Consider the following 27,847-nt stretch of genomic DNA (forward strand, 5'->3'; position numbering starts at 1 on the left):
CTCATTTAGCAAAATTACACAATAGTATGACATATAAAGTCTTATAACAATTTGGCTTCAATAAAAAAAAAACAAAAAAATGGTGCTATAATAAATAATACAATTTTTATCAAAAACCACTTGATGAAATTAAGAAAAGTAGAACTTTTTACTTTTTCTTTAAATTATTTATTATTTTACTTTATTATTATTTTTATATTTAATAAATTATAATCCATTTTTGATAAATCCGTCAGAAACAAATTGCTGATATATTTTTGAAAAATCAATCAGTTTTGCGTTGATTTTTAATCTACAAATCGTCTTAAATATTAAGTATTTGTTTAGAATTCAAGATAAAATTAACAGTTGTTAAGGAAACTTTTAACAGTCAAATACCATTAAAAACGTGTTGAGCATTTTGATTGCATTTTCAAAAAAACTATCTATCCAGACAAAAGTATATTCATTTTCTATAGACATTTTTTCAAATATTTCGAAAAACTATATTTTTTAATTGGCCAAGCTTGACCAAAATTTCTACTGGCAAAGAGGACCCCGTGTTGCGGTGGTTAGCGGCTTCGGCTGCCGATCCCTCATGTGTGCTAAGGGGCCCGGGTTCGATTCCCGCCCATCTCCTCTGGGTGTTCTGTGTTTGTCCCGTTAGTTAGTAAATTCAGTCTGAAAAGATGTCTATTAAAAAGGCACTTTTTATAAAAAAAAAACAATCGCTTTTATGTAGATTTATAATGAAAACAAAAATACAGTTTTATTCGTTTTAAATTTGAATCTTCATCTAAAAATTAACACCAAATAGCCCAACATTGTTTATCGACTGTACATTTTTTCTTAAATTTTCTCATCAATACCACAAATTTTGACGATTTGTACTAATTGTTTTATGGACAGCAGACAAAAGAGAATGTACTCACAATTTTCAAACTAATTAAAAAATTTAAAAAACAGCAAATTGTTGGAAGAATTGCTCTTTCAGAGATGGGGCACAAATAGAGGGTGACGAGCGGGAATTCCCGGGAAAATTTTCCCGGGAAATCGATCATTTTTGGACCTCTCGATTCCCGGGAAATTTGGTCGAGACTCCCGGGAAATTTTTTTCTTATAAATATGAAAGCCAAATTATATTAACTAATCAGAAAAACATTTGAAAAAATTGAAATTGTTCAGAACATTGAGTGTTCAATGATCGATATTCAAGTCCGAATAAACCAATGCTTCTATAATCTTCTTATTTAGAAAGTGTAAATTTTAACTTGTCAAACATCCCAATAACTATAGTTGAGTGTAGCCAAAACTTACTTTAAAGCATTCTTAGCAGGTACAATCAGAAATGATAAACTAATTTTTTTTAATATTATTTCTATTTATTATTTCTAAGAGCGAAAAGCCTTTTCAAGATAAGTTAAACTTCCATATCATCTTTCGAGCATAGCAAACCTTATAATTTTGATTTTTTTTTAATTCCAATAAAGTTAATTTCACTGTAGAAAGGTAATTTCCTTTTTGATGTTCATAGTAATTACATTTTGGAAAAATAACTCTGCAACTCTTTGTAAAGTTCAGGTCTGCCAGTTGTTAAAATTCTGGTCTTCCGGATAACTGTTAATATTTCTTCATTTAATATTTACCAGGTAAATATTTCTTTATTTAATATTTTTAGTTGATCTAAGAAAGAAAAACTTAAATTGTTCTTTTGAGTCGTTATTTATCATATTACAAAAATTAAAGATAAAGATGGGAAATTATACATTAGCTAATTTTAAGTTAAAAAAAATATATCAAAATGTAGAACTGTGAACAATAAAACGAGGCTACTTAAATTAACGTTTCATTGAATAAGTTTGAATTAATTGTAACTGAATTGGTTGAAATGTAGCAAATTTATAACATTTTTGTTAAATTATTGGCACTATTGCATAGTTGAAAAAAACTCCCGGGTCCCGGGAATTCCCGGGAAATAGCAAAATACAACTCTCGATTCCCGGGAAATTGAAAATCTCGAGAATCGTCACCCTCTAGGCACAAACATTGGAGTATTTAAAAAAAAATCTATTTGTTAATTTTGAACTTTATTAAAATGAAAATCACAAAACGAAGTTTGATTAATCTTAAGCGTTATGGAAATAAGGGTCCGAAAATCCATTTTTTTGTGTTACATATTAAAAGAACGCTCCCTTAGAGGAATTTTGATACCGTAAACCGGGGTGACTTTGATAGGATTTCAATTTGTTTTTGTAAATCCAACAGGTAAGGTTTTTCTCAAGATTATTATTTTTAAAACATGTACTGGGGTAGGCCACACAAAGTCCATACATTATTTTGTAAAAAAAGTTTTTTCAATAGTGTTTAGAAAAATAGTTACGTTAAAAATTCCTAGTTTAAACTCCGGGGTGACTTTGATAGTCATAGTTTTTCTTGTTAAAATCATATTTAAGATGTTCAAACTTTATTTGTACGCTAAATGTACCATCACTAAAGTAGCTGATATAGTTTTTAAGAAAAAAATCAATGTTTATATTTAGTTAACTAAGTTTATAAACTTTTTAACAAAATACATTTACATTTTAGGTAAAATTGTTAAAAAGACGGAATTTGGCGTGAAACTTGTTAAAACTGGTTTTGTTTATAAAATTATTGATTTATATTGTATTTTATACTGAATTCGAATCAAGAATCAAAAGTTTTCACATTTTACATGAAATTTGTTGAACTGAAATGCCTATAAATATGGATATTTTTTTTAATTGTGTTTCAAAAACACATATTATTTATTATTTAAAAACTTATTTACCCTTCTCCTAGTGGAAAATTTTCCAAAGAATTCGAAAATGATTTCCGTTTTCCGATTCAAAATCATGTTCATTGAGAAAATCATGACACTTTGAGAAGTTTAAAATAATGACTTTCATCAACATTTTCTTAACTATAGTTAAATAACTTTTTAAACTTATCATAATTTTATAAAAAGTTCTTTTTGAGGTACTTTGAACACTCCTCTACCACGGTCAGTATGATTCTAAACAATTCCGTACGTATTTTAATTGTACTCTTCATTTTGCTGAAAAAAGCAAACCTATCAAAGTCACCCCGGCTATCAAAGTCACCCCGTTTTACGGTACTCAGATTTGGACATTGAACATTCAAATTTGAAAAAAAAAACATTCTTGGAAAATTCCTTTAACTCCGAGAGAAAACCGGGAAATAACGGGATTTTGAAAATCGAAATCTGGTGGCCAACCTGCGCTTATTGTCAATTTTAAAGATTGTAGAACATGCAAGTAACCACGAACGTGCCTGGCACAAAATAAATGTTGCATTGGACGCGGAGAACGGATCACATTTCTCAGAATCAACAGAGGAGGAAGGATACGTGGACATACCGTACCAAGCGTTCCAAATCAGTTGTGGTGTGGTGTGTAAGTTTAAAATTGTCAAAAGGTAATATTGTAGAAGGGAATGGAATTGGGGAAATTGTGGTGATATACCCATCAGAATGAAGACCTTTATTTTGTAGAATATGCTTCGAGACCATTCATAAACCACGAGGACACTTTTTTAAAATCTCAGACCCCCCTTAAATGCGTTTTTTATTTATTTTACATTTATGCAACCATGAACAGTAAAGACTTTCTTCGACCGTTGTATTTCCACCGAATCCGTCCCTTGATCGATTCTTAAACCTCACAAAACCTCTATTTTTGTTATTTTCGCTCATCCGAACCCCGCGTTACGCAACGATTCGCCTCACCGGATCATCCTCATCACCCATAGACGCCTTGATCAATCTTCGGGCCAAAGCTGTTTTTGTACATTTTTTTTTTTCGGATGTTGGTCAGCAGTGCCGACCGGAGTCGAGGTCGCCGCTGATCTTGGAAGCACCCGCGCGCGCGATTGAGCGATTATTCGATTACGATGCACGGTGAGTTTGCCTGTGTGTGTGTGAAGTGTATTCGTTTGATCGTCTAGACACGAAGTCTAGCCTAGCGCGGTTTGGACGATCGTAATTGGAAGAAGATGCGCGATCGGGTTGGGTCTTTGTTTACGTTCGGGTATTTCGGACGGTTGGTTTGCGTGACAAATTCGGTTACTTCGGGGCGTTCCGGGTTGACGAGTTGCGGTTAAAAAAGTGTTTTCGTAACCGTGGGAAGCTCACATTTTGAGGTGAAAAGGTCACATGAAAACCAGGCCATTTCTCTCCCAGTGTGACAGTATTAATTACAAAATTGAATAATAAAAGCTGTTCACAGGCAAATTGCTAACAAATTGTTTTACCTAACCGTTTAATTCCAACTCGTCGCATCAATCATCCCCGGTAGATAAAGATCGCTCCACGCCAATCCGACGTCGGCCTGATGTCTATTTACATAAAGACCCGTGCTGCTACCTTTCACCCGCAAAGTCCCAGAAACTCATCTTTTGACCTGCTACATAAAAAGCAAGCAAATTCCCCTCTCATAATTCAATAATTTATTCCGTCCGTTCCACTACTGAACTCCCTGGCTGCAGCCATTATTATCGCACCCGCTCGATCTTAATATGGCCATTATTTTATTAGCTAACATTTAAAAAACACGACAACAATCTGTGTGTGTTTAATGTATGTTTGTTTGTGTGTGTGCCCAAGTAGCGGCGCACGTCAAGAAGAGCCCACTTCTTCTTCTTCCCGGTAGCTTTTTGGGGGGGCTCGTTTTTGAGGAACGACCCCGGCACGCCACCAGCCATTTATTGAGCTGCAGAAGCTCCCCCCAAAGTTATGTAAGTCAATTTCGAGCTCCACGCCACGGCTTGGGTCGGTTGGGAAAGGAGATCAAAACTGGAAGATGAGTTACGGGTTTGCAACGGGCACGACACCCCCTTAGAAGAGGTGATTACGCTAAATTTTTTTCTGACGGAGATCGCATCGCGCAGGTTGTGGGGTTATGTTTGTTTGACGTTTGCGCGGTGGAACCAGTTCTAAGGAATTTCATTTTTATTGGACAATTGAGCGGTTGGTTTGCGGCGAACGGTAACCCGGCACGCGGGTCGTGCAATAGACGAATGACGAATTGTTCTGGTTGGGATGCGGCGATAAGTACTTCATGGGATGGGTTCTTGCAAATTATTATGACATACAGCTATGGAAGAGAGAGAGAGCACTCCAGCAAGTCAAATGGTTTCTAACAAACGGGACATGGAATGTCCAAGAAAATGACTCCTAGCGGGATCGCAAATTTTCCGACTCCTTACGGTCTCTAATTGTAAATTTGGGAAATTTTGTGATATACTGTGAAATTTGGTAAACAATTGCTCAAAAACAATCGAAAATGATAGTCAAATGTCAACCATTGTTAAATTATAGCCAATTTTTCTCCATCATAACTGGAAATGGATTTTATAAGTATTTTTTTTTATTTTTCTGGCTCATACTTCGAAGGGGCCTCCTCGGAATATTTTGGAGAAATTTTCTGATCGATTTGGTATCTTCGGAAAAGTTGTAGGTTATGATGAGATCTATTTTTAAAAAAATAGGTTCATGTAGTTAGTTTTCTTTATATTTTTAGGAGACAAAAACCCGCAACTTTTAAGCCATAGAGAGGTACGGATCTATATTTTGTCACCACCACCATATTTTTACTCATGTTTTTTACTTCAGTTTTTAATTTAAAATTGAATATGCAATCGAAAATTACATTACGTTTCAAGATATAGATATGGAAATTTATTTTTGATGATAAAAATATCGGGGTTTTTTCAGTGCAGCTATTTTTCTAACAGTTCTCAGCAATTCCTACAACTTTTCCGAAGATACCAAATCGATAAGAAAATTCCTCTAAAAGATAAAAAAAATCTAATACATGCGTACGTAAATTTGTTAAAGCCTTGTATGGGTGAACCAATGACACAAAATAGCCTATTGGTCATTCTTCTTCAATTCTCTAGCTTGCGCTACTTTTTTCGCGATACTTTTATTTTGCACTAGTGGTGGGCAAAATCACTCTTTTTTAGGAGCCGCTCATTTTCGCTCGCACATTAAAATGAGCCGCTCTTTTGAGCGGCTCTTTCGCTCTTTTCCAAAAAAATTATGTAAAAGCTAGTTTTTAAGAGTCGTGGGATTTTTTAAGGATTTTTAGAAACTTATAAATTATTAAAAAAAAGAAATAAAACGAGAAGATTTGCTTGGAAACCATTGGTCTTGGCGGTCTCTATGGCAAGATTTCTGATCTAAACGTTCGAATAAATGGATGGGAAGAGTACTCAAATTTGAATTTATGAATATGGAAAAAAGGTATTATTTCAACATGTTTAACATTAAGAATATGTTGAAGGTAGCTCTCTCATCATTCCGGGAAATAACCACTCTTTAATCTGTCGTTTTTTTTATCATGAAGAACTTGAAAAGGTACACCCTGGGACAATTATAACAAATTTGGCAATATTTTATAAGCATTGAAATATTTGAAATTACATTTTTATTTTCATTTCTCAAAAAACTAGACAATTTGTTGGAAATTTAATAAACACAAGTTCAAAAATCATTACATCTTGGAATGGTTCTTTCAAAAGATCGGAGTTAAAAAAGAACCGCGGTTTTTTCTTTGTGAACCATGGTTCGTTCGCTCTTTTTAATGAACCGGCTCTTTAAACGGCTCGCTCTTTTTTTGCCCACCTCTATTTTGCACTTTTTTTTATTTTGTTGAAACTTTGTCAAAACATGCTTTCCATTCAAAAGTCCTATGAAAATATTTGCTAATCGTATTTTCTGATCGATTCGGTGTCTTCTGTAAAGTTAGAGGTAATAATTTGAACTTTTGAAGAAAAATGGGCTCATAAAAAAATCTATTTTTTTTTATTTCTCACAACAAAAATTATTTGGACTAACTTTATCTTTTTTATGTTTAAATTTAAACAAAAAAAATGGTCATTTTGGTCATTTTGGTCATTTCGGTCATTTTGGTCATTTTGGTCACTTTGGTCATTTTGGTCATTTTGGTCATTTTGGTCATTTTGGTCATTTTGGTCATTTTGGTCATTTTGGTCATTTTGGTCATTTTGGTCATTTTGGTCATTTTGGTCATTTTGGTCATTTTGGTCATTTTGGTCATTTTGGCCATTTTGGTCATTTTGGTCATTTTGGCCATTTTGGTCATTTTGGTCATTTTGGTAATTTTGGTAGTTTTGGTAATTTTGGTAATTTAGGTAATTTTGGTAATTTTGGTAATTTTGGTAATTTTGGTAATTTTGGTAATTTTGGTAATTTTGGTAATTTTGGTAATTTTGGTAATTTTGGTAATTTTGGTAATTTTGGTAATTTTGGTAATTTTGGTAATTTTGGTAATTTTGGTAATTTTGGTAATTTTGGTAATTTTGGTAATTTAGGTAATTTTGGTAATTTTGGTAATTTTGGTAATTTTGGTAATTTTGGTAATTTTGGTAATTTTGGTAATTTTGGTAATTTTGGTAATTTTGGTAATTTTGGTAATTTTGGTAATTTTGGTAATTTTGGTAGTTTTGGTAATTTTGGTAATTTTGGTAATTTAGGTAATTTAGGTAATTTTGATCATTTTGTTAATTTTGATCATTTTGGTCATTTTAGTCATTTGTGTCATTTTAGCCATTTTAGCCATTTTGGTCATTTTGGTTGTTTTGGTCATTTTGGTCATTTTGGTCATTTTGGTCATTTTGGTCATTTTGGTCATTTTGGTCATTTTGGTCATTTTGGTCATTTTGGTCATTTTGGTCATTTTGGTCATTTTGGTCATTTTGCTCATTTCGGTCATTTTGGTCATTTTGGTCATTTTGGTCATTTTGGTCATTTTGGTCATTTTGATCATTTTGATCATTTTGATCATTTTGATCATTTTGATCATTTTGATCATTTTGTATCATGTAGCTTCCCGAGCATGGGTAAATAACAAGGGAAATGCGTAATAATACCTTTCTCTGGTATCAATACCAAATTTTGGTATTCCTGGACCCTTTAAAATTTGTCTTAAGGATTATGCAAGAGCAAAATGTGCTATCATACCAATTTAAGGTATTATTTTGATATTGCAAAATTGCAGAATTTGTCAATGGTCGAACACCACATTTTGGTATTCTTTTGGTATTACAGTATTTTATCAAATTCCTCTGAAACTATGAGAAAATTTTGACCAATTTTGACAAAATAATTAATTTTGCGCTAAAATGATGTCTCAAAGCAAATGTTTTAACTGAAAACCGAAAATTTCAAACTTGATTTTAAACATTTTTGATATACCCCCTAAAGAAATTACTTGAATTTGTGGAAAATTTTCTAAGTCAGGATGCCACATTTTGGTATTATTTTGGTATTGAAAGGTTTCATCAATTTTCTCTGAAACTATGATTTTTTTTTTTAATTTTGACGAGATAATTAATTTTGCGCTAAAATGACTTGAAACCCAAAAATGTTAAAGCTGATTTAATTTTTTTTGTGATATACCCACTAATATTTTTTCAAAAACGTTGAAATTTCTCTAAGTCGGGATAATCAAATACTTTGAAAAACGAGTCAATCAACAGATTATTGAATTTTGGTGAATTTCAATCCAATTTCATTTTATTTTTCTTATTTTTCAATCTTGTTATTTTCAGAAGCTTCAAGAACTTCAAACACAGGCCGTTCATCAATGACAAATGCATTCGGTGTGGTGAAGAATATCACTAAGGACAACATGGAATCATCAGGTGAGTAGATTTGGCTGTTGCATATGGATCATTTCCGTTTTTTCACTAACTGCAACTGCTGCACTAAAAATGGTATGAAAATACCAAATTTTGGTATTACTTGTTCAAAACCCAGAGACCAAAATGTGCTCTTGGTTGCCCAGTAATAGATGGTAAAATACCATGAAATCATACCAAAATCATGTTTGTGGAAGACCACAGGAATACAAAAATATGTTTTTCCAAGGGCGCGGGAATACCTAAAAATACAACCATGGTAATACCAAGTTTTGGTATTCAAGCAATGTTCAAAAATCCAGAAGACCTCAACTTGGTATTGAAATGGTTTTATTTTGTGGTATTATTTTACCTTTGGAATAACATGGTTTGATATTGTTGTGCCCTTCCACATACAAGATTTTGGTATGATTTCATGGTATTTTACCATCTATTACTGGGCAACCAAGGGCACATTTTGGTCGCTGTTATTTGCCCAAGTAATACCAAAATTTGGTATTCCCGTGTTATTAACCCCTGCTCGGGTTTCTAAATCGTTTTTGGATGTTAAAAAGCGTTTGCAATTGAAAAGTATTAAACTGAAATCTATCGTAACCGTTATCAGGTATTTTTTCAGATTTTTTTTTTATTTTATAATTCTGTTTATCCTCGTCCATCTCTGAAAAAAATATTTACAATTATGTTATAAGCTATTTTGAATTGTCAGTCAATAATGTTTTCTTAATTTCATTATTTTTTTTATTAAATTGTTTAAAATTTTCTGAGTATTTTTTCAAAAGATATGGTTAAACCAAAAAACGGCACGCTTTATCAAATTATCCTAAACTTTTCGAATGAATTCTGTATTATTAAAAATAAAAAATAAATCCACATGGTTCATGAAAGGCCCTTAACAATGAAAGCACATCAAATCAAATCAATCAAAAGAAATCAACGATTGCTAATTGATATTCAGCTGAGAGTTCGGGAGACATTTTCGGGTTTCTTCAAGTCCCACTTATGTTCGTGAGAAAAGTTCGCTTGTTACTAAAGTCACTCATAACTTTGATCCCATCAAAACTGAAGTCTCAATTTCCAATTTAATTTTTAAATGACACCAATTAGAAGACAACCTGTCATGTTCAACTTGTCAAGCGGCCGTATTAAGGTGGCGGCCTTAATAGGGTGCGATCAACATCCTATTTTCACACTCATTATACTATCCATTACTGTTGTACAGGTTTCAACCTGTCGGGCTGTTTGCCGCGGGTGTTGTTCTTGTGCTTACTTTTAGGTTGAGGTGTGTGGGAAACGAGCAATCTCATCACACGTCACGCCGCGCTTGGAGGTCTTGAAGACGTTGGCGTTGGCGGATCAGCGCTCTTCTGCTTCTTGCAAGGATCGTTGATTGCTTCAAAGTGTTTACTTAGTCATCGTTTGAAAGTTTAAAAAATACCAATCAGCAATGGAGATTTAAGTTTCAAACAGAAATTTACTGCGTCCAACAATTGACCCGTTACCCTATAAGAAGAAGAAGAAATTGAACAGCAGAGAACTTCATAACAGAAAAAAAAGAAAAAAGAAAAATCTGTGCCAAGTCTCGCAATGACAAGTGACTTAATTCACAGCTCCCCCCCCTTTCGGTGGCCGGAACTGCCATTTTATGGTCTGGAAGTTCGAGTCATAATAAAACCGCGCGCTGAAAACAATGCATTGAAACTGAGAAAAACGGGATTTCCAAGTTGCTTCCAGCAGTCTGCAGGTTGGACTGTCGTGAAGAATTTCCCACCCACCGCGCAAAAGTTTGGCTGGAAATGGTAATGCTCTCCCTCATACTTTTGTGGGATTGGGAATGTTCAAAAGTTTCATCCCCGATGGGCTGCCTGCCAGACGCGTGCGGTCTGGGCCAACTTTTACGATGATTTGTGAACATTTTGTGGGAAGGGGAGAATGTAATTTGCAAGTGAAAATAAAGTTTATGACTTATTAAGTTATTTTTGGAGGGAGAAGTTGTGTTTGTCAAAATTAAGAAATTTTCGAAGAGGACTTAAAGCTAACTAGAGAATGTGAATTTGAAAAAAATCATAAAATTGTATCCTTTAACACGTTTTTTTTTTTGCAAATTATCAAGATCCGATTGCCACCCAGCCGGTGATAATGACTTCATAACCGATTGGCGAGACCGGAGACATTTCTTTTCAACCAGCACGAAATGTTTGTATAACAGCAACTACCAGTTCCAAACAGCTCAATTTAGCCTGCGGAGGAAACCGATCGAATGATTGACACACATTTCTCACGGGGCGTACAAAATTAGGGTGGAGCCGCTTAAAACTAAAATATATTTTTTTCAAATATTGGAAATGTTTTTTTCCCAAAATTTAAATTACTTCCAAACAGTTTTAAAGTCTCAATTTGTTAATTTTTTATAAATTAGGCTCAAAATCAAAACAAACATAATTAAAAGATTAGATAAAACTGAACTAGGTTACCACATCCGATTGGGCAGTAAAAACCGCACCCAACTCTATTTGCTCCGAAGCCAAGAAAAATGCTCAAACCCAATAACCACCCCTTCGGCGATGATGAATTGTGGCGGAATGATTGCGATGTTTGCTCGCTGGGGGCAGTTTTGATTTGGCGTTAAAATTTTTGAAATCTTTCACGCTCGTTGTTCAATTTTCAAGCCTCGAACTCACGCCAATGGGATTTGAAGAAAATCGAAGCTAGCCATGAGATGCGCACACGATTGAGTTGTAACTTGATAGTTACGATAAATTGAAATGGAAAAATATAAATTCTCACAATACTTTTATTCAAACTTTCAATTTTCACTGACCATAACCTCAAATGGGTCTGTTAACCTCACAAACTAATTGACAAACGCAAAACAAAGAAAATTCAGCCGTCCGTCGCCACATTAGCGCACAGTCTGGTGACCACCATTATCCAAATGTCTTTTCCCTCGTCACCTCCCCTTATTGTAATTTTTCCATAACGAGTTGCAAAGCGTGCATTTGACAGCCCATTCACACACTCTCGCAAGGGTTAGGTTATAATTTCAACCCCCGATGCCATCATCGCGCCCGAAGCCGACTTAACCTAAACATGTCATTTTCCATAAAAGCTTCCTCCGTCATCCATCTGCAACGCCATCAAGATCATACGTGCAACCGAGATTTGACGTTTGTCGGTGCATTGTTGATGTCCGCGTCTCCTAACCTCACTAAATCGATTCGACCTCAAAGTATGCCATGAAATCCTCTGACTTTCCAGCCTACTATTGGGTCTTGAAGATCTTCACCGATTCCAACGAGCTGGAACCGAGTAGGCGTTGATTAAAAGCCTTTTGTTTCCGATTGAGTTCCCATTCTCACGCATGGTTCCGGCGGCCATGACTCAATTTTGACACTCTGCTGCGTTGAGCGATGTGACCCTACGAGATCTTCCAGCCGCTTGCTAATTGATTAGATTGCGACTAGGTAATTGGGACCCCGCGACTCGTCGTTGGGGGTCCCACCTTTCAGCGATGAAAGCACAGTTATGAACGCCAGCGTCGTCGTTCAAGTCATTCTCGTGAAATATTTCCTCCAATTATCAACAATTTCCCGACAGCGACCCACTGAGTCCGCTTTCTGGGTCACTTTTATCTGTACGCGAGATGCCACCCGGTTGGGGGGAAGACCCCAAGTTTACGGTAGCCGGGTCGTAAATTTTGTCTCGTACAAATTCTACGCGGCTACGCATTGTTGTCGCTATAAATCACTTTGGTACGCGTGGTGACTTAAAGTTTGGGGTGAGCAGAAAAAAAGAGATAATTTCACGATGAAAATGATTAGTGTGAGAACTAGTTCTAGACGCTGGGGTACGAATAATGAGCAATTTAGTTTTTTTCGTCCCAAATTTGAGATATTTCCGGAAGGTGCGAGCAAGCTTAAAATGTTGAGGCGTTAAATTTGGGGCCATTCCGCGATTAAGCTTAGATCTTCTAGCTTGACGTAACCGTACATCGGATAATTATGTAGTAAATTTTGCCGAGTGACACAGTTTTAGAAACGATTTAAACTTTAGATTGGCACGGATTGAGAAACTGTTAAAAATTATGATTTTACAAAAAGAAATTTTTTGCAAAGAATACATTTTTCTTAAATAAATTGTTTTAATTCATTTTTCGCACATACATATCTCTTTTTGCAACTTTGACAGCTGAGTAACTTTCTAGAGTTTTGCAATTTTTCGAGATTTTTAATTCTGTTTTTTTTTTTATTGGATGAAACTTTGACCATGCATTCCCTTTGTCAAAAGATGCTATTATGCATCAGTAGTTTTTCCATACAAGGCTCCATTCAATTTCGTGGGCTAGTGAATTTCAATGGACAGGTATTATTTGCAAATCTGTATCTTGAGAAAGAATTTTCTGATCGACTTGGTGTTAACGGCACAGTTATAGGTTTTGATTAGGACTTTTCAGAAAAAAATGGTACACGGAAAGAAAATCCCTTTTTTGTATTTGACTTTTTATTACTTAAATCTAAAGTTTCGGAATCATTTTTATCGAAAATGGTAGAAAATTTCACAAAAGTTTCACTTTTTAACTGCGACCCCATTTAAGTCAAATTGGAATAGTTGATCACCTATACAATAATAATATGCGTTTATTCACCACTATATTGGCCGCCATCTTGGATTCAAAAATTCTAAATCACTTGGCGTAGTTTAGGGCTCATATTTAAACTCGACAATCAAAAATAAGACAACGAAAACAAATTTATTTCGTGTTTCTATTATCCGAAGTGAGATTTTTTCCGAGGCCTTCGGATAATCGAGTCTGGACTGTACCAGCAGATCAACAGCGCAAACAAAAAAAAATTTAGGAGACAGCTTTTTTCAGCTCTTTAAAAAATATGTTTTGAACTTTATTTCCCTCGACTCTTTTAAAAGTCGTGACGGGGATGGCAAAAAACATATATAAATTGGAATTACAAGCAATGATTTTAACATTTGGATGAACTGTTTTAAAATGCATTTTACACCTGATTTTTCGGGCTAATTTTAGAGGGGGGTGACATAAACTTTGAAAAATATTTGCCTAATAATGTATATCAAATTGCAAAAAATAAAATTTTGCGAAAAAAAAACCTAAAATGCCTACAACTTGAAAACGGTGCTCTATATAAAAAAAGTAAAGTCATTTACGATTGCAAATTTGGTTTGCATCTTCTAAAATTCAAGAAATCATTTTTCCGGTACCAGATTTTGCACCCTAAGCGCAAAAGATGTCTTTTTAAGTCCTCTTACACTTATAAAAAATCTAAAATTAACATTACATATTTAGGGAATTTAACTCTCAGTTTTTTTTAATATAACAAATCATATTTATTTCCGTTTGTCTTAATCCGAAATTCCTAACTTTGTCGAAAACACCAAATCAATCAGAAAATCCCTTCTCAATGTACAGATTTTCAACTATTCACAAGCACGTTTTTTTTTAATTTCCGTATTTGGTAATTTTGAGCAATTTTTTTCTACGAATAAGCTTTACTTTCTTGATTTATGTTTTTCTTAATTCTTCTTTAGTATTTATTTTTAAATGCATTGATTGCATTGATGCATTGATAAATATTTCCAGTCAATTTTCCTATTTTTAAAGTGTTTTTCACATTTTTCAAATATAAACTTAAACCATTAGATTTCATGTCACAATAAAGTGACTGCTGAGCCGAAAAACAACCTAATAAAGTGTGCTACAGCATAAAATTTTACGGTGCTTAAAATTGTGACAGCTCTTTCGTATCTCAATTAATTTCCTTAAAACGATTTACTCCCTTTTGTGTTAAACTACGAAGATTGTTTCCACATTTTTGGTCATGGCAAGTACCAGTGATTGCCAGATGCTCTTCCAGCAGCTAGAATTTACCGTCCGTCAATACCAGGTTTGCTGCCAGATGTTCAGCTGATCAAGTCCAGAAGTCTCAAAAGAATTGCGAATCAAGTGGCATTTGGTGATACGTTTGAATACAGCTTGAGCTGTAGAATCCTAATTTGGTGATATCATTCCTTAACATTAATCATTATTTACCAGATGTTTTTTCCCCTTATGAATACAATATTATATTCTATTGATCAAATGATATATCCCTATAACACTTCCCTTTCTCCAAACCCAATTTCCTCCCCACTTCTCCCCCTCTCCCCCTTACCACATAAAAATATTATTATTATTTGCCAAATTTACACTAACACACCCAACCACAACTGATCCGGAGCGTTTGGTACGGTATGTCCACGCATCCTTCCTCCCCTGTTGATTCTGTTAAATGTGCTCCGTTCACAGAATCTGTCTCTGCGGTTAATGCAACGTAGTAGGCCTGGCCGCTTTAATTTATGCAATACATCTTCGGGGTAACTCGAGTGTACCGCAATAATTAATATTGACAAGAAAGAACATGGGGCGTAATCTAACCCCAAGTTCTTCCAGGATGCTTTCTTCGAACTGGCTGCGCTTGTGTTCGATTAGATTAGATTAGACAATAAAGTGTGCTACAGCATTATCCAGGCTAAAACAGAAAAAAAATCTGCACACTTATTTATACATAAAGAGTAATAAATATTAGTTTAAAACATGGTTAAAGATTGCCTTGAAAATAACATGATTTTCCCAAAACATTGGCATAGTCACATAAAACAAGTCAAATTAGTAAACCAAAGATATTTGAAATGTAAGAGTTCTTCTTAACGATGTTTGTCAAATGTTTAAAACAAAGCACGCAATGTCAAAAAAGTCTTAAAAATTTCACCTTTTAAAATTTATATTATTATACTCTTCAAATGTAAATTCAATATACTGCCCATGGTCGCATAAATGGCCCATACAGCAAGCTGAGCAAAATGCATTTAAAATTTTTCCCACACATAAGGTTACGTGTTAACCCAAGTAACATTTTTTTCAAGGAGTTCTACAAGAGCTCTTCAAGATAGCTACAGCATAGCAGTTTGGACCGCGGTAGGATAAAACTCTCTTCAAGTACTCTTCCAAACTCCTGAAGAAGTTCTGAAGAGAATTTTATCCTACCGCGGTCCAAACTGCTATGCTGTAGCTATCTTGAAGAGCTCTTGTAGAACTCCTTGAAAAAAATGTTACTTGGGAAATTTTCGCAAAAAAAAACTGGATATCCTCCTGATTTCTAGAACAAAGTACTGGATGTTGTAGCCTTCTTGAAAGAGCACACGACTTTGAACCAAACTGCATTCATAACTCTAAAGCGATGAAAATGCATATGGGACATTTATGCGATCAGGGGCAGTATAACAGTTGAAAATTTAAAATTATTTATTATAAAATTATTTAAAATTCTGAATAAAAGTTAAAGTTTATTTCAACATTCATTTTTCACCAAATAAGTGATAATATCAAAGATCCTCGCTCAACATAATCGTCCAATGAACTTCCTTTTAAATCATCTACTGGAATTCCTTAACCCCAGTCTTCAGGAATTCATGCGCCAGCCACGCGTCTCTTAAATACAAATACCCCACGCTCGTGGCATTCCCACAAAAGCTCAGCACGTGTGCCGATGGTCCATTTCGCGTATGCTGAGCCCGTGCTGCTGCCAAGTTTCACCGGCTACCCGTAGTTGGGTCCTGAACAGTCCTACCACCTCACCTCCTAACCCCCTAGGGGTAGGTTAAAAAAGCCACCCATTGAAAATCATGTACTTAATGAACGAACGAGTAACTAATGCCAATTGTGCGCGCGATTACAGATCTCTAGTGCCGTACCCGGCCAAGGTGCCCCGAGGGTCCGAGCGACCCTCCGGCGGGATGCCGCCGATTCGTAACCGCCAGGTGATGAATGGCTGGACGTTACCGGGATGGCGGACCGCCATTCATTAAGGGGGTCCGAACTCCGGGCGGTATAAATAGTGTGAAATGAAAGTGAAAAATGGAGATTATTGGCGGTACAGAATTAGCCCGTTCGTGTGGAGAATCGGCGATTAGATGCAGAAGTGGGTTTCCTGGGGGGAGAGATCTCGAGAGTGAGACACACGCCGGGAAGCTTTCAAAAGTGCAGTGCATTGATTATGCAAAGTGAATTCGAACATTACCGAATCGAGCCACTCTTTCAGAAGGGGTGATACTTGACGTGGTACTCGAATTACAACACCGCGTCATCGCAGACCATTAGTACTTCAAATTGGAGTACCCTTTTTTCTGAATACCTGCTGTTTGCTGAAATTGTTTGGTTGAAATCAGGTCGGGGGCTTTCTCCGCTCTCTAGAAGTCGGCCGGGTACTTAACTTTGGGTTGAGCAAGCTACTGAGACAAGATTAATCGCCAGGGTTTTAAGCTGAACGGAGCGCGTTGGAGTCAATTACATTTGGCTGGACAACCTCAAGAAAGGGAATGACCGTCGTATTACGACAACGGGGAAATTGCACTTGTGCAGTAATGGAGGGTGTTTTGAAATCTGAACTCGTTACCATTAAGAATGTACAGTTTTGATGATAAATTATTGCTATTAGATGCCTTGTTGAGTTTGAACCTTTGTTTCATAAATTTTGCAACGTTATTTCAGTAATATTTTTCAAATGAAATACTTTCACAATGTTGAAATATTTTAATAATAATAATAATTTCTAACATAATTACTTTACTCTAAAGGAATTGTTACGTATTTCTTTGTTACGATATTGTTCAACTTTCAAAAAAAGTTGTTTATTTCTTATTACCCAATCGCTTTGTTTTTCCTTCCATGACGTCATAATAACAGAGTCGCCATCCTTATGTTTACATCCCCAAAAACCAGCCCCAGTCGCTGCTCATCAACCCACCCCAAAAAAACACATAAAAAACTAGTTAATGTTTTCACCCACCGGATCCGTTCGATTTGGCGAAAAACAGTCATTAAAAGAAGCTTTTTTGCGCGTCCGCGCAAAATTGAAGCGCCACAAACCTTCCGCACACACGCACCACCCTCAACCCCATCACGAAAGTTATCCAAGAGAGCTTTCTCAAAATCACAGCCTTTGTGTGGTCACAGCACTTTTTTCCCCTCCTGCCGGATCAGTGGTCGTCTAAACATAGCCACTAGAGTTGTTCCGAAAAAAATGGGCAAAAACACTCCTTATTAGTATTAGCCCCTTGAGAGGTGGCTGTTGTTGTTGTAGCAGCATCATTGTAACCATAAATCATCCCTCTCGAGGGCACCAGTAAGTGAGCAGAGCACACGTTATGACCACACAGAGACGCGCTTGCTTGCCATGTTTGCCCCTTTCTCATTAACCCTCTCATTTCGATTGTAAGGGAGAGGAGAGTGAATGTGGAGGGGGGGTAAGGGTAAAGGAAAACGCAACTGCCCTCACCCACACGCACCGAGGGCACAGTGAAAATCAATAAGAATGTTTTGTCTGTTGTAAAATTATTTTTTTCAACATTGTTGTTTTACAAGGGGAACTTTTGTATTCTTAATTTACTTATGTTTGAGTGTTTTGTTTTCAACTTTATTTTAACATTAGGTTTATTCTTAACAATTTCGCTTTTTTCGAAATTTTCAATTTGTATTTCTATGAAACTTTCTCCATGGATTCCCTATACGAATTGGAACCATTTTGCATCATCATTTTTTTTTACAAGTCTCCATACCTGCTCCATAGCTGGTCAAAATGGGCATGTGGAACTTCGCAAATGTTCTGGATTTTCTAACTTATATGGTGTCTTTGGCAAAATTAGAGGTTATAATCAAGCCCTCAAAAAAATATGCGCGCGGAAAACAAACTATCCGTTTTTTTTTAATTTGTATTTTTCATACTTGTAGAAAATCAAAAATTTCATATTTCAGAAAATTTAATAAATCCACTAAAAAGGTGATTTTCAATCACTCCTGAAAGTTTCATGAAGATATTTCATGATTAAACTGAGTAAGAGACGATTTACGTTCAAAATTATGCCATGCGCAAAGCGAACTGTCGAACTTTGTGAGCGTTTTTCTCTGAACACCGAGTTGATTTACGGGTGCCACGATAACTCGAGATGGGATGGACCAAATTGGCTGAAATTTGGGGAGAAGACTCCCAAGACATATTCCGTGTGCATGACGAAGCCCGATTTTGAAATTTTGCTTTTTTAAAAAAATACAAAGATCTGAAACTGGCGTTTATATATATTTTTATTTTTATCTTTTTTTCAAACAAACTTTTTGAAAATCAGGCTTCGTCATGCACACAGGACCGGTTTAACGAGGCTTCACCAAAATTTTGAGCCGATTTGGTCAAAGCAGTGTGGAGATATCGTGGCACCCGTTTTTTGAAACTGCTAACTTAAAATGGCTATATCTCGGCAATGATACAACCAAATATCTTCAAATTTATATTGATAATAGTTGAAAATATGTATTTTTATGCCCTTAATACATAATTTAAAAAAAAATAAGTGTGTGCCCAAACCAACCTCTTACATTTTTGTCGATTTACATGTATGTAACCCCTTAAAGTTAAATTTCCAAAACTTAAATCAATTTCGATTTTTTATATGTTTATCTACATTAAAATTGTAAACATTGGCAATGGCGCAAAATTCGGTACCGGAGTGAAGATATTTTTGAAAAAAAAATGATCTTACAAAATTTGCAACAATTTTTTTTAATTGCAAAGTCAAAATAACTTTAACTTTTTAAATAAAGTGCACCGTTTTCAAAAGATAAGGATTAAATTTTCAACAAAAAAAAACATGTTTTTAAGTGTTTTAAAAAATGATGAGCGAAAAGCACCTTACACTTCCTACGTTTTTTCTTTTAACGGTGCACATCAACCAGAGATTTTTGTTACAGACATTTTAGTATCTTAAAAACAACGGGAAATATCGATATGTTTTTTATTCATTCTTTAAGCTGCTATTTCCATAAAGATTTACAACAAAATTTGTAAATTTTTTTATCAGTTTTTTTAGGATTGGGTCCGTAAGTTCAACAATTATGGAATAAGAAGGTAACAACTTCCTTGGTTGCTGTGTACACTTAAAACATTTTCAATTGTACTTTTTGTTTCTTAGATTCAGATTCTGTAAATGATTTTTTTTTTTTTCAATGTCAGCTAGTTTGACCCACTTTTTTAAATATCGATGTCTCGGACATCAATGGGTAAATTTAAATTTTCAATGCTAAAAAAATGGAACTTTAGTGAAATTTTCTGCTCCTTTCAAAAGTTTTTCATATCTGAACAAATTATTTAAAAATGTCCAAATTAAGTTATTTTATTTTATTATCACAAAAAAAACACAAATATTTTTTTCTGTGAATTACAACAATCTTTTGACAGGTTTTTAAAATGGTTATTCGATGTATTTAATTTTATTTTGATAAATATTTATACAAAAATACACTATTTACATGTACTAAACTGCCGTTCTACGCATAATTGTCCCATGTTCAAAAAAGTGCAACTGAGAAAAACGCGATTGAAATTTTTCGACTGATTTCTGTGTTTCTACGCATAATTGTCCCGTGGGTTCCTATTCGCTCCAAGTGTCCCTAGTCGCCCCAGTTAGCAGTTTATCACTCTTATTTGTGATCCTCTTGCTATACAACAGGTAAACAGGACATAATGCTTCGTAAAACTGATGATTCCGTATAAGAAAATACTTGGTGGGACAATTATGCGTAGAACTTTAACGATGGGACAAACAGACTTGGTGTTGTTTTTAATGAGTTTCCGAACAAAGTACCAGATTTTATGTGTTTTTCTTAAAGTTTATGTCAAACTAAACTTAAAAATGTCAAAAAGTCAATATCGTCCAAAAATGACATGGGACAATTATGCGTAGAACGGCAGTAAAACTTTGCCAAAATTATGAAATCGATCAGAAAATCCGTTCACAAGACCAAAAATATATTGATATTGATATTAAGTATTTATAGCTACCAAATCTATACGGCGATTTTAACAGACTAACTAATGATACAAAAAAACTGTCTTGATCCTAAAGCTTTATTCTAACCAAAAACAAAAAAATATATAAAAATTTGCCCAGTTCTGAGAAGGTTGTGTAATTTCCAAATTATTTTTTTATACTTTTTAAAGGCTTTACAAATTTGTATAAAGTTAACTAACGTCATGATTCGAATTCCCGGACGCTTCGAAACCCGGACACTTCATCTTGTTTTATCAATTATTTGGATATAAGTTCGCATAATGAATGTCAAAACTGTGTTATTTGATGAAATCCAACATCAACTTGCATTTAAAGTTTGTTTGAACGCTGTAGTTAATGCCAAAACAATTAAATACAATAAAAATATAAGTTTACCAAAAATGCGAAACATTGCACTTGAAATATTTCATAGGCGTTCGAAGCACCGGGAAGGCAAAGCAGAAATGTATGGTTTCGATTTCCTTAAATTCTAGCAAATTTGTATATAAACTATCGATTATTTTTATGTAAACAGCTTATTTGAGACCTAAAGAATGCCATTCACTAACATTTCAGTCCAAATTTGTGCGATTCGTAAGTAAAATCGAGTGTCCGGAATTCGAAGCAAAAGTGTCCGGATTTCGAATCAGCTTTTATAAGTGTCCGGGATTCGAAGCACAACAAGTCATTTTAATTTTAAAATTTTGATGAAATTTTTTTAGAAGAGGAATATTTTGCATGCATTTTCTTAAAACTAACTGTTTATACTATATCCTGATGATATTTCTACATTTCCAACTTATTACATGATTTTTTGCCAGCTATAATACAAATGATATGCTACTAAGTGTCCGGATTTCGAATCATGACGTTAGTAACACACTTTAAAAAATATACCCATTTTTTAAATAAATCTTTTAAATCTTTTAGTTATTAAAAAAATAATTTGGAAAAGCGTTTTTTTCAGATTTTCAATTATTTTACGTGTAGGGGGATCCAAAATGATTTTTTAGTAAATTTCATGCAAACAAACCTTTAAAAAATCGGATTTGCAATCGAGTACTTTACACATTTTATGAAAAAGTGCACCGTTTTTGATTCACTTCTAGTTCAATGTTGAGACCAAATCATCAATTTTCGTTTTTTTTTTTTAAATGTGCTAATAATTGCTATTTTCTGAAAATATTTCTTCAAAGGGCTGAGAAAATTTCCTATCGATTCGGCTAAGAAAAATTCAAGATTATTTTTTTTTGTTCCTAAGATACGGTCACTCACATATAAAGAAACAATAAAATTGAAGTTTTTTGAGTGTCTCCAATTTTGTACTAAATTAATTAATGATACCTCGGAATCAAATATTCCGATGTTCAGTGTCAAATAATGAACCATTAACTATTTTTTTCATCTCCTTGAGAAAAATAGTTTGAAAATTTTAAACTCAATGCTATCTATTTAATAGTACGTAAATATTAATTTAATGCCTTTTTGAAAATTTAGTTTTGATTTTGCTATTTTCAATATATTTTAGTCGAAAAAGAGTTCTCAGAAAATTTCACGATTGGTTCATTTTTTGCACTGAAAATCGAACCATTAGTTTTAGAGAAGATATAAGCAATTCATAATTTTGTGCAGGAGGCAAATCATCAGGGGGGGGGGCACAATTTAATTAAAAAACTAATTTTCAAGCCTAATTTTCGAAATTTCGAAACAAAAAAGTATCGCAAAATAATGTAAAATTTTGCAGAATATCAATGAATTGTTGAAAAATTTTCCAAAAAAAACCTGCGTCTTTTACCGATTTGTGGTCCTAATTTTTTTTTTTTTTGTAGATATTTAAAAGTCTTTTTAGATTGAAAATGCATAAATATGCGTAAAAAAATCAATTCTATTGTTTCTATTTTATTTTAATATGATCATTTTAATGTTATTCAACTTTTGTTTTTGCCCTCTGATTTTTTGAGGATATTTTTGAGAGGGGAAGGAGAACTCGAAATAAAATTTGCAATGGATTTGAAAACTTTTATTTTATTAATTTGTTTGTATATGAGTGGTTTTATCAATCTTCCATGTTTCTTAGTCAAATTTTATCAACTCTACGAAAAAATATTTTACGAAATAATCACCTATGACAAACTTATGGACACTTTTCTAAAAATCTTTTTTTTTCTTAGCCTTGAACATAAAGTGGCGAAAAATTCGAAAATTTCGGAAATCGGATTTTGAAAAATGAACTTTAAGCACAAAAAAAATTGTTTTTTTTTAGAGTACAGCTTTTTCAGAACAGTCTTAACCAGTACTTACAACATGTTGTAAGACATCAAATCGATTATAAAATTTCTTCCCTAGATATAGATTTTTGGATATTTACATAGGTACCACTTTTGTATGAATAGCTGCCAAAATTGTATGGAGACTTGTATGGGCAAACCATTGATAAATAGTAGTTCTTTGGTCTTAGAGAGTTGGAATAGCTAGACAAAAAAAATATCAAAAATTTCGTAGAGAATTGATCTCTTTCTAATTAATTTCATGAATAAATTGAATTCATAAACATTCAGTTTCTTTTCTTGTAAAATATGTTATAAAATCACCATCTTCCTTAGGGACCATCCATAAACCACGTGGACAATTTAGGGGGGGGGGGGGGGGGTATGGCGATTGTCCACGCTCCATACAAAAAAGATTTTTTTTGTATGAACAATTGTCCACGAAGGGGGGGGGGGGGGGTTGAGAATACCAAAAAAGTGTCCACGTGGTTTATGGATGGTCCCTTATGAAATTCCTCAAAAATCAAAATGTTTCAATTCACTTAAATGCGTTGGTAACAGTAATCCTGTTAGAAAATCTTGGTTTTTTTTATTGGCAAATTGCCTGTCATTTTTAGAAGACAAAATGTTGAAAATTAACAATCTTCTTCCAGTTCTTCCAACTGTGCTTCCCGCTCCCAGACGAAAGGCGAGAAACCCTCGTCAAACGAGGGCCTTCCAAGATTAAACAGTCTCAGTCGGTTCGCTGCCGTTGCTCCCCTATGATGATCTTGTTTAAGGGGCAAACAAAAAACAGCCTGCACTTTTGTACCGCGGCTGCTTCTGCACGGGGTGGCCACTGAACAACGGCGTTTCAATTATGCATCATCTTAGAGAGGCCTGCCGGGAGACCCCCGCGTAAATGAATAGCATAACGTTCATCCATTACGACATCGTGCCTCCCCTCCTCGTTTAGGACGAGCTCGTCAGAAGCTCGCTGAATAGGAGGCCCCCCGTCTCGACGAGGGGGTTTTGTTTTGCTTGGTTCGAAGATGATTTCTGGTTAAACTTTTACTCATTAAACTCCAACTCCATCAGACGCGCGCACCTCCGAGGAAGTTGAAGAGTTCAGACGGTTTTGTTTGACCTCGCCTTGGCGTAACGAAGCTTCCTGGCGAGGGCCGGACGAGGAAAATTGGTTGAGTTTTGGTGGCCAGAAAAATTGGGAGGAAACAATTAGAAACGGGGTAAAGTACACAGAAATTGTCCAGATCCCATTTACGCCATGTGATTTTCCAAGAAGAATTGATAAGTTTCAAATGACAGTTCCAGTACAGAAATATCAGTATATCTAAACTTATGATTAATTTTTCTCTTTTTTTTTTTTTTTTTGTCTTTACAGAAATAAAATCGATCGCCAAAAACTTCAATCTCGATGACTTAGGTAAGCCAACTTCGAATAAATGTAACAACCATTTGTGAATCAGTTATGCTTTCCTATCATGCAACACAAATAGCCAATTAAAAGTCCACCGAATCTAACAAAAACTAATTTAAAACACTGACATAACTTAAAAAACAGTTAGAATTACAACTGACGAAACACTGTTAGCCACACATAATCAAACAGCTCCCACATATTGAAAAATACTTTGCCCACTCAACTGTTTCCAAACAAAAGCCATTCCACTCAATTCACAAAACCCAACCGCGAAATTTCCCACCGTGCACCTCGGTGGACACACAAACAAGGGTCCACCAGTAGTTCAGCAGCCACCGAAGCCAATGCCGACAAAAAGCGACATTCCCAAATGTCAACAAAGATTTATTAGCAAAGACTCACTTTTCTCACAAGCTCCAAGATTCAAAACCATCATCAGTCATCATAACCCATAGAATGCTGTGCTTCATTCATGCACGCGATACAAAACGGTTCACAGCCAGGCCAGATTTGCGAACAATCCATCATCCATCAACATCAGATCACGTATGCGGTGCTACCATTCTGCGATGCTGTCATCGTCCATGGTTGAACAATGTTCTGTTTCTTTTTTTCGGTGAGATGGAACTGTTAAATTAATTTGTTAATTTCATGCAAAACTGATCGCCACATGGTGGTGGCCTCTGCGGCGACCCACCAGCAAATTGTCCAATATGACGACTTGTTGTAGTAACACACAACAAAAAAAAGCAGAGTATAACAGTGGCAAACACAAACGACCGATGATGATGATAAATGGATGTTTTTGCTCTGTTTTCGCAACAAAACCGCAATGTTCGCAAAGCTTAAGAGCGAGTCCACGAGCAAAGCATACCCATCTCGCATCGACCTCACCAATCTGCCTGAAATTTTCAGGGGTTGTTTGTACATATAAAACTAGCATCTGGCCAAAATATGAGCACTCTAGGTCAACAGGAAGTGGGGCAAATCGGGACACAAAGTTTGAAGGTTCAAAAGCGTCAAAAAATTTAAAATGGCTGTAACTTAGGCAAAATTCAATTCAAATTTAAAACTCAAAATGCATCTGAAAGGGCTTAAAAAATGCAACAAAATGCAGGGAGAAGCATCCAAATTGGTTTAACCTAAAGGGAGTTATTGGCATTTTAGTGAAAAAATAGCATAATTTTCAAACTCAAATAAAAAAGTGTTCCATCCAGATATCAACTCGGTTCGACCTGCAGCTTGTAGGGGACATCTGGGACTACCATCTGAGACTGAGAACGCTTTGGGTAAGGCAGTTTAACATATTAAATAGACACTTTACTTTTAAGTGAATTTTTTTATTGTCAATTTTTGCTAGGGAGACCCCTTAGATCCCATTATCTGGTGATTATTTTATCATATTCGTGTTTCTGAGACAATTTCACAATAGAAACATGGATAAAAATGTTTATTTTCATCAATTTTAACCCTTTAAAAAATGAAAATTAAAAATAAATAAGAAGCTGCTTTTTTCTGGTGTCATCTAGTATCCTTGGAAACGAACTTGATTTTCAATAAATGAGAATCGAAGATTTTTTTTAACTTTCATTTTTTAAAGGGTTAAAATGGATGAAAATAAACATTTTTATGCATGTTTCTATTGTGAAATTGTCTCAGGAACACGAATATGATAAAATAATCACCAGAAAATGGGATCTAAGGGGTTTCCCGAGCAAAAATTGACATCAAAAAAATTCACTAAAAGTAAAAGTGTCAATTTAATATGTTAAACTGCCTTACCCAAAGCGTTCTCAGTCTCAGATGGTAGTCCCAGATGTCCTCTACAAGCTGCAGGTCGAACCGAGTTGTTAGCTGGATGGAACACTTTTTTATTTCAGTTTGAAAATTATGCTATTTTTTCACTAAAATGCCAATAACTCCCTTCAGATTTAACCAATTGGGATGCTTCTTCCTGCATTTTGTTGCATTTTTTAAGCCCTTTCAGATGCATTTTAAGTTTTGAAATTAAATTGAATTTTGCCGAAGTTATAGCCATTTTAAATTTTTTGAGGTTTTTGAACCTTCAAACTTTGTGTCCCGATTTGCCCCACTTCCCGTTGACCTAGAGTGCTCATATTTTGGCCAGATGCTAGTTTTATTTGCACAAACAACCCCTGATAATTTCAGGTAGATTGGTGAGGTCCAAACGACGTCCCATACAAAGGGGTATGCCCTGTTCGTGGACTCGCTCTTAAAAGACCAAGAGTGATAGACTGGTTCAACAAATTTGTTGGAAAAGTTCATAATACTGTAACGACATTACCAAATATTTAAGTTCCTGTTCGAATTATTCTAATATTGATGTTAAAACTGATGCGCAAAATTCAGAAAAAAATATATCAAATTGTCTTAAATAATCAAAATTTGTAAATTATCTTATTCACTTTTGACCAAATATAACCGAACAATTTTTTTTATTGGTTAAAATGTTTAATTCTATGACGAAATGTTGTCATAAGGTTAAGTGTATGCTATTTTTTTGAAATTTTAGTCACACTTAAGAATTTCGCAAAAAAACAGAGAAAAAACTATTTTCTTTAAAAAAAACTAGTACATTGGATATAAACTAGTTGGAACACATTATTAACCGTGTTTTTTTTTCACGTTGGCAGCTTTTGGACTTTTTACAAAATTTAAATACCACAGATCTAAAAATGACATTTAAGGATGCAGAAATTCACATTATTTGACATTTTAAATTTGGTGTATTTTGATTTGTCCATGCATTCAGCCTTCATATGAAGTCATTTTGCATAATTAGTTTTTTTAAGAGCAGAGAAATCACTGATTGTGATTGAACACTCAATAATATTTTGTCTGAAAATGAATAAATTTAATGAGTATTAAAAAATCATTAGTTTTTCTATATTCTAAGGGAGCGCTCTTTTAATACGTAACGAATAAACATGAATTTTAAGAAAGTCTAGGAAAGTTTTGCAATTTATCTACAACTGAAAGAAAAGCAAATTTGCAGAAATATATTCGTAAAGCAGACAAAATTTCATTCACTATTTTTTTGTTTTTTTTTTTAATTTACCGTTGCAAATAATTTTCAAAGTTTATGTCTCTTGACTCTAACAAAAATCGAATGGCAAAAAAATATAAAAATTAATAACAAGCCATGGCTTTAACATCCCAATAAAAAAAAATTATGGTGCTTTAAACATTAAAAAAATTAAAAATAAACTTTAAACATCAGTACCAGTTGTAACTAGTTAAAAAAAATCTAAGATTTTCCGAAATCATAAAAAAATTAACTTATGTTCAGACGAGTTCAAACATGCTAAACAGTCATTTCTAGTAAATTGCACTCTATTTCCTTGCAAACTTGATTGTTTTATAAAATATAGTTAGTTCCTCGATTTTTAAGGGGGTGACATGAAATTTGGAACAAATGAGTGAAAAACATTTTTTTTTTTCAGTGTCACTATTTACAGGAAAGCCTTAATTTACAACTTGCGATATCTCCGAAACTAATGATTCGATTTTCAAGGTTAAAAAAAACTTTTGTGAAATTTTCTACTTATTTAAGTAAAATAATTGAAACTCGAGA

The 27,847-nt window shown here is 34.4% G+C and overlaps 1 protein-coding gene across 1 annotated transcript in view; it reads left to right on the top strand.

Moving 5' to 3' along the window:
* The window catches only part of LOC120413447 (putative uncharacterized protein DDB_G0277255), a 297,006-nt gene that overhangs the window by 132,723 nt on the left and 136,436 nt on the right, over positions 1 to 27,847 (top strand). The window contains exon 5 of the mRNA XM_039574280.2: positions 24,214 to 24,255. The gene's annotated coding sequence lies outside the window, so the exon portion shown is untranslated. The remainder of the gene's footprint in view (positions 1 to 24,213; positions 24,256 to 27,847) is intronic.

This window comes from Culex pipiens, chromosome 3 (assembly GCF_016801865.2).
Source record: "Culex pipiens pallens isolate TS chromosome 3, TS_CPP_V2, whole genome shotgun sequence".
Lineage (NCBI taxonomy): Eukaryota > Metazoa > Arthropoda > Insecta > Diptera > Culicidae > Culex > Culex pipiens.